A 10047-nucleotide genomic window follows, 5' to 3' on the forward strand; every position below is an offset into this window, starting at 1 on the left:
GTGGGAGAGATTGAAAGAGGAGAGTGGTGCACAAGGAGACAAAGTGTGCTTGTTTTGCAGTGGGGGTGGTGTGTGAGGTGAGCGAGTGTGCGAGAACCACATAACTAGGGAGATAGACGTTTGGGGCGACGTTTTGTGTGTATGGGAAAGATACACTCTACATAGTGCGTGTGCTTGGGAAAGAGAGATGCCGGGAGACCTAGCTAGAGAGTGGGGGAAGAGATGTGTGCATGCCCAAGAGACAAAGTGATAGAGACCTATATCGGGGTCCGGACTTTAGAAGAGAGAGGGGTGTTAATGTGCTCGTGTATTGGTGTTTGGGGGAGAGAACGACTTCTCTTTGTGTGTGTGTGGGGGGGGGGGTTGGCTTCAGATAAAGAGTGAGGTGTTTATATTTGAGGGACTTTAGCATAATTGAGATATACATGGTCAATAGTGTGTGCACTCAAGGTTGATCAATTTGTTTCACAGTTTGGACTATGAGATAACGATACTTTTGAACATGCGTGATATACTTTGATGTACCAGAATTACAAACCTAAGATTGGAATTTTGGAATTTGAATCCATCATTAGCTTTTGTAATTCATTTAAATGGAGGTACATTTTTAAGCCGAGATTTCGTGATTTCAAATTCATATATCAAACCTAGAGATATACACATACAGGCATGTTCAAAATTTATAATCATCCACTTTATTCATACACATACACATTTTTGCTTTTGTCATCATATTTAGGATAAACACATTTGGAATGTCATTTGAATTGGACCATATGATGGTATTTGCTTGTAGTAGCTCAATGATCCATATTTGAATTAAATGGACAATCTAACTTTCGAGTTGGAGACATTGATTTTCAAAACTTGCACCTTTTTTTCGTGCAGAACAAACAAATTCTCGGCCATGATATCATAGTCGTCCGTACAAGAGCAGAATATAATTTCAGACGCCAAAAGCTTTCAAACTTCCCGCTCACATCGAAATATCTCGCGCCCGGAAGTTTAGCCCTATGATATTCCCGTTTTACCCCTGACACATGAACGGAAAAGGGCTGCTTTGGTAACTCCATTGTTTTCCCCTCTTTGCCCCCAACATTCTTCCCCTGAGCCCCTCCCCGACCCCCAACCACGGCAAGCCGCTGAATCTAGTCCTCCGCCGCAGCGGTGGACCTCATACCCCGACGGATCTACCTTCCGCACCTTGGAACCCTCAATTGCCAACTCACCACTTCACCGGAGCCGCTTCAGCGACTGGCTTGTACACCGCTCCAGATCTCCTTGCCCGCCATCATGGTCCACTGCACCGGATTTGCTTAACCGGCGCCCTCTCCCACCAAAGTGTAGGCCCTTCACTGACTCCCTCGTTCGTCCCTTCGCTGGCCCTTCATACAAGCCCTCGTCCGCCGTAACAGATCCGCCTCACCGAAAGCACTGTACAACGCACCCGCCGAAGCCTTCGTCCACTACACCGGACCCGCTCCACGGATGCCATATTCAACTCCACTGGCCCTGCTTTACCGATGCCACAACCTCATCAGGTTATTTCGATCTGTACTCCTTCGGTTTTTCTCTTTATCATGCAACTGTTCACTTACCATGGATGAGCTTTCTTGTATGTCGGCAGGCGCCGCAACCATAGCACCGGAGCCACTTCAGCGACGGCGATAGCCGGCCCAAACTCAACCGCAACACGAGCACCATCAATGATCCTTAGCTATCAAGTATGCCAATGATACCCATACGCCGGCGAGAATCAGGTACTATTATCCAACAGCCGGCGCCTACGTTCACTTTCTTAGCATAAGCACCGCACCTTTGAATTTCTTCAGGGCATCATTCAGTTTCTTGAGACACGTTATTCTGCTTGCACCTGTAGGGCCATACTTCTGGCGGTGAACGTGTTACATGTGCTAAACTACATACCAATGCACATATAGTTAATATGCTTTAGTTTTGTCCTAAGTATTACTGTACTTCCTAGATAACACTGCCTACTATTTTACTTATTGCATGCTATATTTATGATAATGGTGTTGTTCTGATGCCACCTGTTGGTTCCATCAGACCGCTTCATGTTCTCTATGCTTAATTACACATCAGCAAACTAGCATGTGGTTCCGCTGGTTTTTGTTCATTTTACCCTACATTTTCTAATGCCAGCTATTACATCACTGCTACGAGCCTCTGTTCATTAATTTTGTGTGTGTTCTTGATCTTCCCAAGTTGCATGACTAATTTGATGCTTCTATTAATTATGGCGCTGCCAACCCAATTAAGCAAAATATTTGTTCTTTTTGGGCTGGCACCTTGAACAAGCATAAAAATAGAGGGAAGCAGATATATTGTCGTGTATGCACACACCCTTCTTTCATTAGTTTAGATGAACCATTGATGATCAATTTGAACCAGTGCATGCGATTAAAATTAATTTTACCTAAATAGAGGGTGCAGAATAAACTACAACAAGTAGATTTGCAACCACGGGATGCTGACGATATCTTCAAAGAACATTGCAACAGCAGCGAGGCTTCACAACAACATATGGTAAGCCAGTGTGTTTTAGTACATGTGAAATGTAATGCGCGTGGGCTGATTTCTTGGCTTGTGCCCTCAACCTGTAGTCCTACAGAATAACAAATAGTTCAGTTGTCTGCTTTGCTGTATTGCTTGATTCGAATGCTTGTTCGTTACTTGTTACACTATACCTGAGTTGGCCAATATGTAAGCAGTGCCTGCTGTACTATCGTAAAGAAATGCATGCCTAGTTCATTTGAGTCCTTAACTTTTCCTCTGAACTTCATCACAAGACTGTCTTCATAGTTTATATGAGGCCACACTGTTAAGTGCTTTCTCAGATTATTTCATCTGCTTAGATGCCTTGGCAACTTAAATATAGCGGTGGTACACTCCCTTTCAACTAGGGATGTCAACTGGGTCCCGTTTAATCCCAATTAGAGTCCACTAGTGGTATGATAGTTCAAAAGAGTTTTTGTTTTTTGAGGAAAATGAACTAGGTAGCTAGGAAAAGCTAACTAGATGGGACTTGTGGATGTCGTTTATTTGCCACTTACATCCCTAGTTTCATCTTACCATTTTAATTTCTTTTCGGCTGATGCTGCTTTGAACCATTTAAATATAGCTTGCCATGCTCAGCAATAATTCGTATGTCGTTTACCATGTAAGCTTACTGCCTGGCTCATGTGATAACTATCTCTTACTTATGTCCAGCAGAAACTTTTCAGGATGCCGTTCACACTAGGACACAATGTACAACCCTAGAATCTATTTGTGGAAGCAGTGCGCCATCCATGTTACTAGATGGTAGCAGTTTAGAGGTAACACCGCCGGAGAGCAGTCCGAGCACAGATGTTATAGTTCTTGAGGCTCTACTAGAGGCAGAAAGAGATGGTGTGTGTCGGTGTCAAAACCGGCGGATCTCGGGTAGGGGGTCTCGAACTGTGCGTCTAAGGCGGATGGTAACAGGAGGCAGGGGACACGATGTTTTACCCAGGTTCGGGCCCTCTTGATGGAGGTAAAACCCTACGTCCTGCTTGATTTATTCTTGATGATATGAGTATTACAAGAGGTGATCTACCACGAGATCGGAGAGGCTAAACCCTAGAAGCTAGCCTATGGTATGATTGTATGTTATTGTGTCCTATAGACTAAAACCCTCCGGTTTATATAGACACCGGAGGGGGCTAGGGTTACACAAGGTCGGTTACAAAGGAGGAGATATCCATATCCGTACTGCCTAGCTTGCCTTCCACGCCAAGTAGAGTCCCACCCAGACACGAGACGAAGTCTTCAATCTTGTATCTTCATAGTCCAATAGTCCGGCCACAGGATATAGTCCGGCTGTCCGGAGACCCCTAATCCCGGACTCCCTCAGTAGCCCCTGAACCAGGCTTCAATCACGATGAGTCCGGCGCGCAGTGTTGTCTTCGGCATTGCAAGGCGGGTTCCTCCTCCGAACATATCACAGAAGAGTTTGAATACCAGGAAAGTGTCCGACCCTGCAAAATAAATTCCACATACCACCATAGAGAGAATAATATTTCCACAAATCTTAATCTGCTGACACGTTTTGGCAACATGACATTATGCCATGGCCCGGTAATTATTCGAACTGTTTCCTTTAACTAGTTCCGCACATAACGCGAGGCAGTTTTTTGACACATCTTGTCAAAGCAGAGATCATGTCCCCCTTATTACGGGATTCTCATCAATACGGGCGTGGGTAACCCAACCGCGCCATCGATTAAGGCGCTTGGGGGATAAGCGAGTTTTACCAGGCTAGTGGGGGCGCATAGTTTTCATCCACGCCTTCTTCCTCCTTTGCTCATCCATTTTCGCACACTTGAGCTCCAGCACCCAAGTCCGCATTGCCCACCTCGACCTTCTCCAACCATGTCCAGAGTGGGAGGCAGGTGGATGGTCTCCTCCGTCACGGAGGGATACATCAAGAAGCTGAGGAGAGCCGGATACCTGCCCGACGACATCGCGCACCGGCTCCCAGATGAGGGGAAGCTCATCCCCACCCCAGGTCCCATGAGAGGGTAGTGTTCCTTACCCATTTCCTCCGCGGACTGGGATTCCCTCTCCACCCATTCGTCCGGGGGCTTATGTTCTACTACGGCCTGGATTTCCACGATCTGGCCCCGAACTTCATCCTCAACATCTCGGCGTTTATCGTCGTGTGCGAGGCCTTCCTCCGCATCAAGCTCCACTTCGACTTATGGCTGAAGACCTTCAATGTCAAGCCGAAGGTAGTGAGCGGCCGCCAAGCGGAGTGCGGAGGCTCCATGGTGGGCAAGATGCCCAACATCACATGGCTCGAGGGCTCCTTCGTGGAGACCATAAAGGGGTGGCAATCAGGGTGGTTCTACATCACCGAGCCGCGCGACCCTAGATGGGCAGCGCCCCCCGAGTTTCAATCTGGCATGCCCACGTGGCTCAGCTCCTGGCAAGAGAAGGGCCTGTCCTAGGGTAGTTCGGGAGAAGTGACCGGACTCCAAACATGTATTCAAAACATGGTGAACAAGAAGCTCAAACTCGTCAACGTAGTCCAGGTCATGCTCATCCGCCGGGTCCTCCCGTGCCAACAATGGGCTTTCAACTTGTGGGAGTTTGACCCGGCCCAGCACCGAACTCTGAACAGGCTCTTCGACACAACTCATGAGGATGCCTAGAAGGTGCTATTCAAGGGTGTCGAGGTTCCCCCTCCCACTACTGAGGATCGCGGATTCTACACGAAGCGCCAAGCCAGCGCGGTAAGCTGTTTTACCTCTCACAGGATACTTGTTTTTCGTAGTTTGACTCTATGCGGGATCTAAGCTCCCGTACCTTTGACAGGACTGGCAGGAAACGGCCAGACAGATCGACTGTCCGGCTCCTTTGCCCGAAGGCCCAGCAGACGCTCTCCTGACGAAGATGCTGACTCCGGGTCCTTACAAGGTGCCGGAGAAGACCAAGAAGGCCAAGGGAACCCGAAAGAGTTCCCGACGCCAGGCATCATCAGACTCATCGTCCGATAACTCTGCTACATACTCCTCCCCCGAAGACGAGGAGGAAGAAGAAGATGCTCCCCCTTCAGTTGGGGGAGACAAGAAAAGGAAGGCCGCCCCAACTGGGGAGGCCGAAGGGTCCAAGAAGGGAAGGACTCTCCTTCCGGACAGTTCCAACACCGCCACCGAAGGCGAAGACGAGTGGCTGCTCAGGGCCAAGCCCCTGGCGAAGTCATAAGTATTCGGATACCAGAGTAACTCATAGCATTCCTTTGTCGCACTGCTTCCCCTAACGCTGAATATGATCATGCAGGCCGCCACGAGCCCGTATCGATGTATCGTCAGACGGCTCCCTGCGCTTGTCGGATATGGATAGCGATCCACTTCCGACCGCCACCTCCCCTTGCCCCGCGGACGACACCGAGGTATTGTCTCAAGAGGCACTGGGTCGAGGGGAGACAGTCCCAGAGGCGCCTTAAGGCGACCTTCCGGACTCCGGGAGCAGAGGGAACAAGGCCCCTAAGGGCTTCGAGTTCGGCCCTCAGCCGAACACCGCGCCGGAACCTCCAGTGGTTCCGGACTCGGGCAGGCGGCCTCCTTCCAAGAGGGGCAAGACGCCTGTGCCGGTGACCTCTGTCCATCCAGAGGCGCCGGACAATCTGCTGGGAGCGCTTCGCAGCGCTTCCATCGACGAGGAGCACCGCACTATTATGAGTGTGGTGGTCCAGAAGGTTCAGTCCGCCAAGAGCGGATTGACTGAAGCCTGTGCCAGCCTTCTAACAGGCTTTGAGGTAAGTCTTTAAAATATAGGAAAAATATTACCACATAGACAGTAGCCCCTGATGCTCTGTTCGGTGTTCACAAAGAAAAGCCGAACAGAGGATCAAACAATATCGCAGGAGTCTAATATAAGTATGTCAATATGCGTATGCAAGCTTCGCTGCTGGCCTCAGCCGCACTGACTACGGAGGTCGCCACACTGAAGTAGGACCTCGAGGGGTCCAAGAAAGAGCTCGGCCTTGCCAAGAGGCAGCTCGAGGAGAACAAGGGTAAGTAATACGCTGTCTATAGATATGTATATATAAAAGAAGACGCGATTGCAAAATGACAGGATCATCGTATATTTGCCAGGGGCCACGACCAAGGTGGCGACCCTGAAGCAAGCGCTATCCAAGGCCGAAGATAAAGCGGCCAAGGAGCGCACCGAGCGGGAAAGGCAAGAGGCTCGGGTGGGCGAGGTGCAGCAAGAGCTCCAGGCACTCGTGACGAAGCACGAGGCATTGGAGATTGACTTGAAGACGCGAGAGTCTGAGCTTGCCGCAGCCCTCGAGAGAGCAAAGAGTGCCAAGGCCGAAGCCCAAAAGGCCCTCTAGGAGATTGAGGCGATGAAGAAAATAGTGGCGGGTAAGGCATTCTATATGCAAAGCAAGCATGTGAAAGTAAATTACCTATTACTTACCCGAATACGGAGCTCTCCAGGAGCATTCGCAGATTTGCCCCGTAGCGTGTTGGATGCTGCACAGTTTTACCAGGCCGAGGAGGGAAGCTCAACGGAGAAGCTGTTCTGGTCTCAGTATACTGGGACCGAACACCCGGTGCCTATGAGCGACCAGCTGAAGCAGCTTGTCGAGCTACACAAGGCGGCCGAACAGGCCATGAAGGGCTTTATAGTCCGGCTATGGCCTAGCGATGCCCTTCCGAACAGCTACTTCGGCCTGGTGAGGCGGCTTGTGGATGCCTGCCCACGGCTGGAAGTCGTCAAGCGGTCCGTCTGCATCGAAGGTGCATGCCAGGCTTTCGCCCGTGTGAAAGTGCAATGGGCCAAGCTAGACGCCGTGAAGCTGATCAAGGAAGGACCACCGCAGGGCAAGGAGCATCGCACCCCCGAAATTTATTATGAGGGTGTCCTGAAGGGTGCCCGTCTTATAGTGGACGAATGTCCAAAGGATGTAATATTTGAGTAAACTTGCTCGTGTGATCCTGTATGATGAAAACTTGTTTCATATGCGCTATGCAATACATGTTTGAATTTAAAATATTACCTTCTGTTTGGCTGTTTATCCAATCTGAGAGATGGCTAGTCCTCAGCTTCTGCCCCCATGCCACTAGTGCTGGGGTGTTCGGGATAAACCTGAGCACTCTTGTTCCCATTTTTGGGTCCTTCGAGGGAGGTGCTCAGCATAGCGAACATGGCAACTGGACTAATAATGCTTTATCACTCTCACTTAGCCATAGATTTCTATAATTTTAAATTTCGGCGAAGCCCCTGGTATTCGGAAGGCCAAATTCGGGGCGCGATACACGCCTTTAAGCCGGACAGGACCGGCTCCTCGCTCTAAGCGACATAAGTCATTAGTTTTTACTCGAAACCTCGCTGAACAGCGACCAGTCTCTCGCCTTATCATGACAGTCAGTTTTAGCTTTCTCTACTGAGGTGGTTAGCCCAGCAGAACCGGGGCACAATCGCAGTAGTTCTCCTAGTGCTACCTTAGCCGATAGAGCGGAATGTAAGGTACCAAAACATAGGAGCCGGGCAAACCCAACATTTGACCAAAGACATGATTCGGAGTTGATGCATATAATACTATAATTCGGGGTGCCGCACTTGTGAAAGTGTTCGGACTTCTCACACCATATTGTGGGGTACTTAAGCCCCTGGTGTATTGGCCGTACCAAAGTTTACAGTTGCAAGGAGTCATTAATGAACACATATATATAAAAAAAGAGGAATGCAATAGTAGTCTTAATGCTATGCATTGTTTATTCAAAAAGGTGCGTTAAAGCAGAATGATACAGATAGTGCGGTAAGCAAAAAGTAGGACTATGTCCCTTCCAAGGGCGAGCTGAGGAATAGTATTAAAGCAAATATTTCACTCGTTATCATAATCCACCTGGGAGTTCCGTGGTGTGACGTAGCTTTCTGCCTCCTTGGTTGCTGCATCATGTGTTTGGCAATCATGCTACCGGACAGGGTTTGCAGAGATTAAAGTCCTGAAAGAGAAAAATAACAAAGCGGGAAGCCCCTAGTGCGATTTAAGCCGCGTATTGGGGCGTGCCGTAGTTGTGCCCCCCTCCTCGCCTGTGCCCATGGTATTTTTAATGCGTAATTATGTACGCGTGGCATGGATTTTGCCGTTTGGCTGGGACTGGGGTGGGGGCCGCATTGCTACGCGAGCTCAGATCGTGCCAGGTGGTCTAGTTGCCGATTACTCCGAGCGCGCTTGAAGGTGTCCGGGTCTTGAAACGCCGGACTGGTGGATTGCCATGAGAGGCCGCTTTGTGCTTCCGCTGCGAGGGCTATAGTGTGCTCCTCCATTCGGAGAGAGCGCTCTGTGTTTCCATTAACTGTAATAACCCCCCGAGGTCCTGGCATCTTGAGCTTGAGGTATGCATAATGCGGTACCGCATTGAATTTCGCAAATGCGGTTCACCTGAGCAGTGCATGATAGCCACTGCAGAACAAGACTAATCGAAGATTAATTCTTCGCTTCGGAAGTTATCCGGGGATCCGAAGACCACTTCCAGTGTAATTGAACCTGTGCAATGGGCCTCTACACCTGGTATGAAGCCTTTAAAGCTCGTTTCCGTGGGTTTGATCCTTGAGGGGTCTATACCCATTTTGTGCACTGTGTCCTGATAAAGCAGGTTCAGGCTGCTGCTGATACGTCTCCAACGTATCTATAATTTTTGATTGCTCCATGCTATATTATCTACTGTTTTGGACTATACTGGGCTTTAGTTTCCATTTTTATATTATTTTTGGGACTAACCTATTAACTGGAGGCCTAGCCCAGAATTGCTGTTTTTTGCCTATTTCAGTGTTTCGAAGAAACGGAATATCAAACAGAGTCCAAACGGAATAAACCTTTCTGGAACGTGATTTTCTTCCCGAATATGACCCAGGAGACTTGGACCCTACGCCAGGGAAGCTTCAAGGTGGGCACGAGGTAGGGGGGCGCGCCCTATACCCCCAGGCGCGCCCCCACCCATGTGGGCCCACCGAAGCTCTACCGACGTACTTCTTCCTCCTATATATACCTACGTACCCCCAAACGGACAGAGACGGAGCCAAAAACCTAATTCCACCGCCGCAACTTTCTATATCCACGAGATCCCATCTTGGGGCCTGTTCCGGAGCTCCGCTGGAGAGGGCCGTCATCACGGAGGGCTTCTACATCATCATAGCCTCTCCGATGAAGTGTGAGTAGTTTACCTCAGACCTTCGGTTCCATAGTTATTAGCTAGATGGCTTCTTCTCTCTTTTTGGATCTCAATACAAAGTTCTCCCCCTCTCTCGTGGAGATCTATTTGATGTAATCTTCTTATTTTTGCGGTGTGTTTGTTGAGACCGATGAAATGTGGGTTTATGATCAAGTCTATCTATGAATAATATTTGAATCTTCTCTGAATTCTTTTATGTATGATTGGTTATCTTTGCAAGTCTCTTCGAATTATCTGTTTGGTTTGGCCAACTAGATTGGTAGTTCTTGCCATGGGAGAAGTGCTTAGCTTTGGGTTCGATTTTGCGGTGTCCTTT

This window comes from Triticum aestivum, chromosome 6A, assembly GCF_018294505.1.
Source record: "Triticum aestivum cultivar Chinese Spring chromosome 6A, IWGSC CS RefSeq v2.1, whole genome shotgun sequence".
Lineage (NCBI taxonomy): Eukaryota > Viridiplantae > Streptophyta > Magnoliopsida > Poales > Poaceae > Triticum > Triticum aestivum.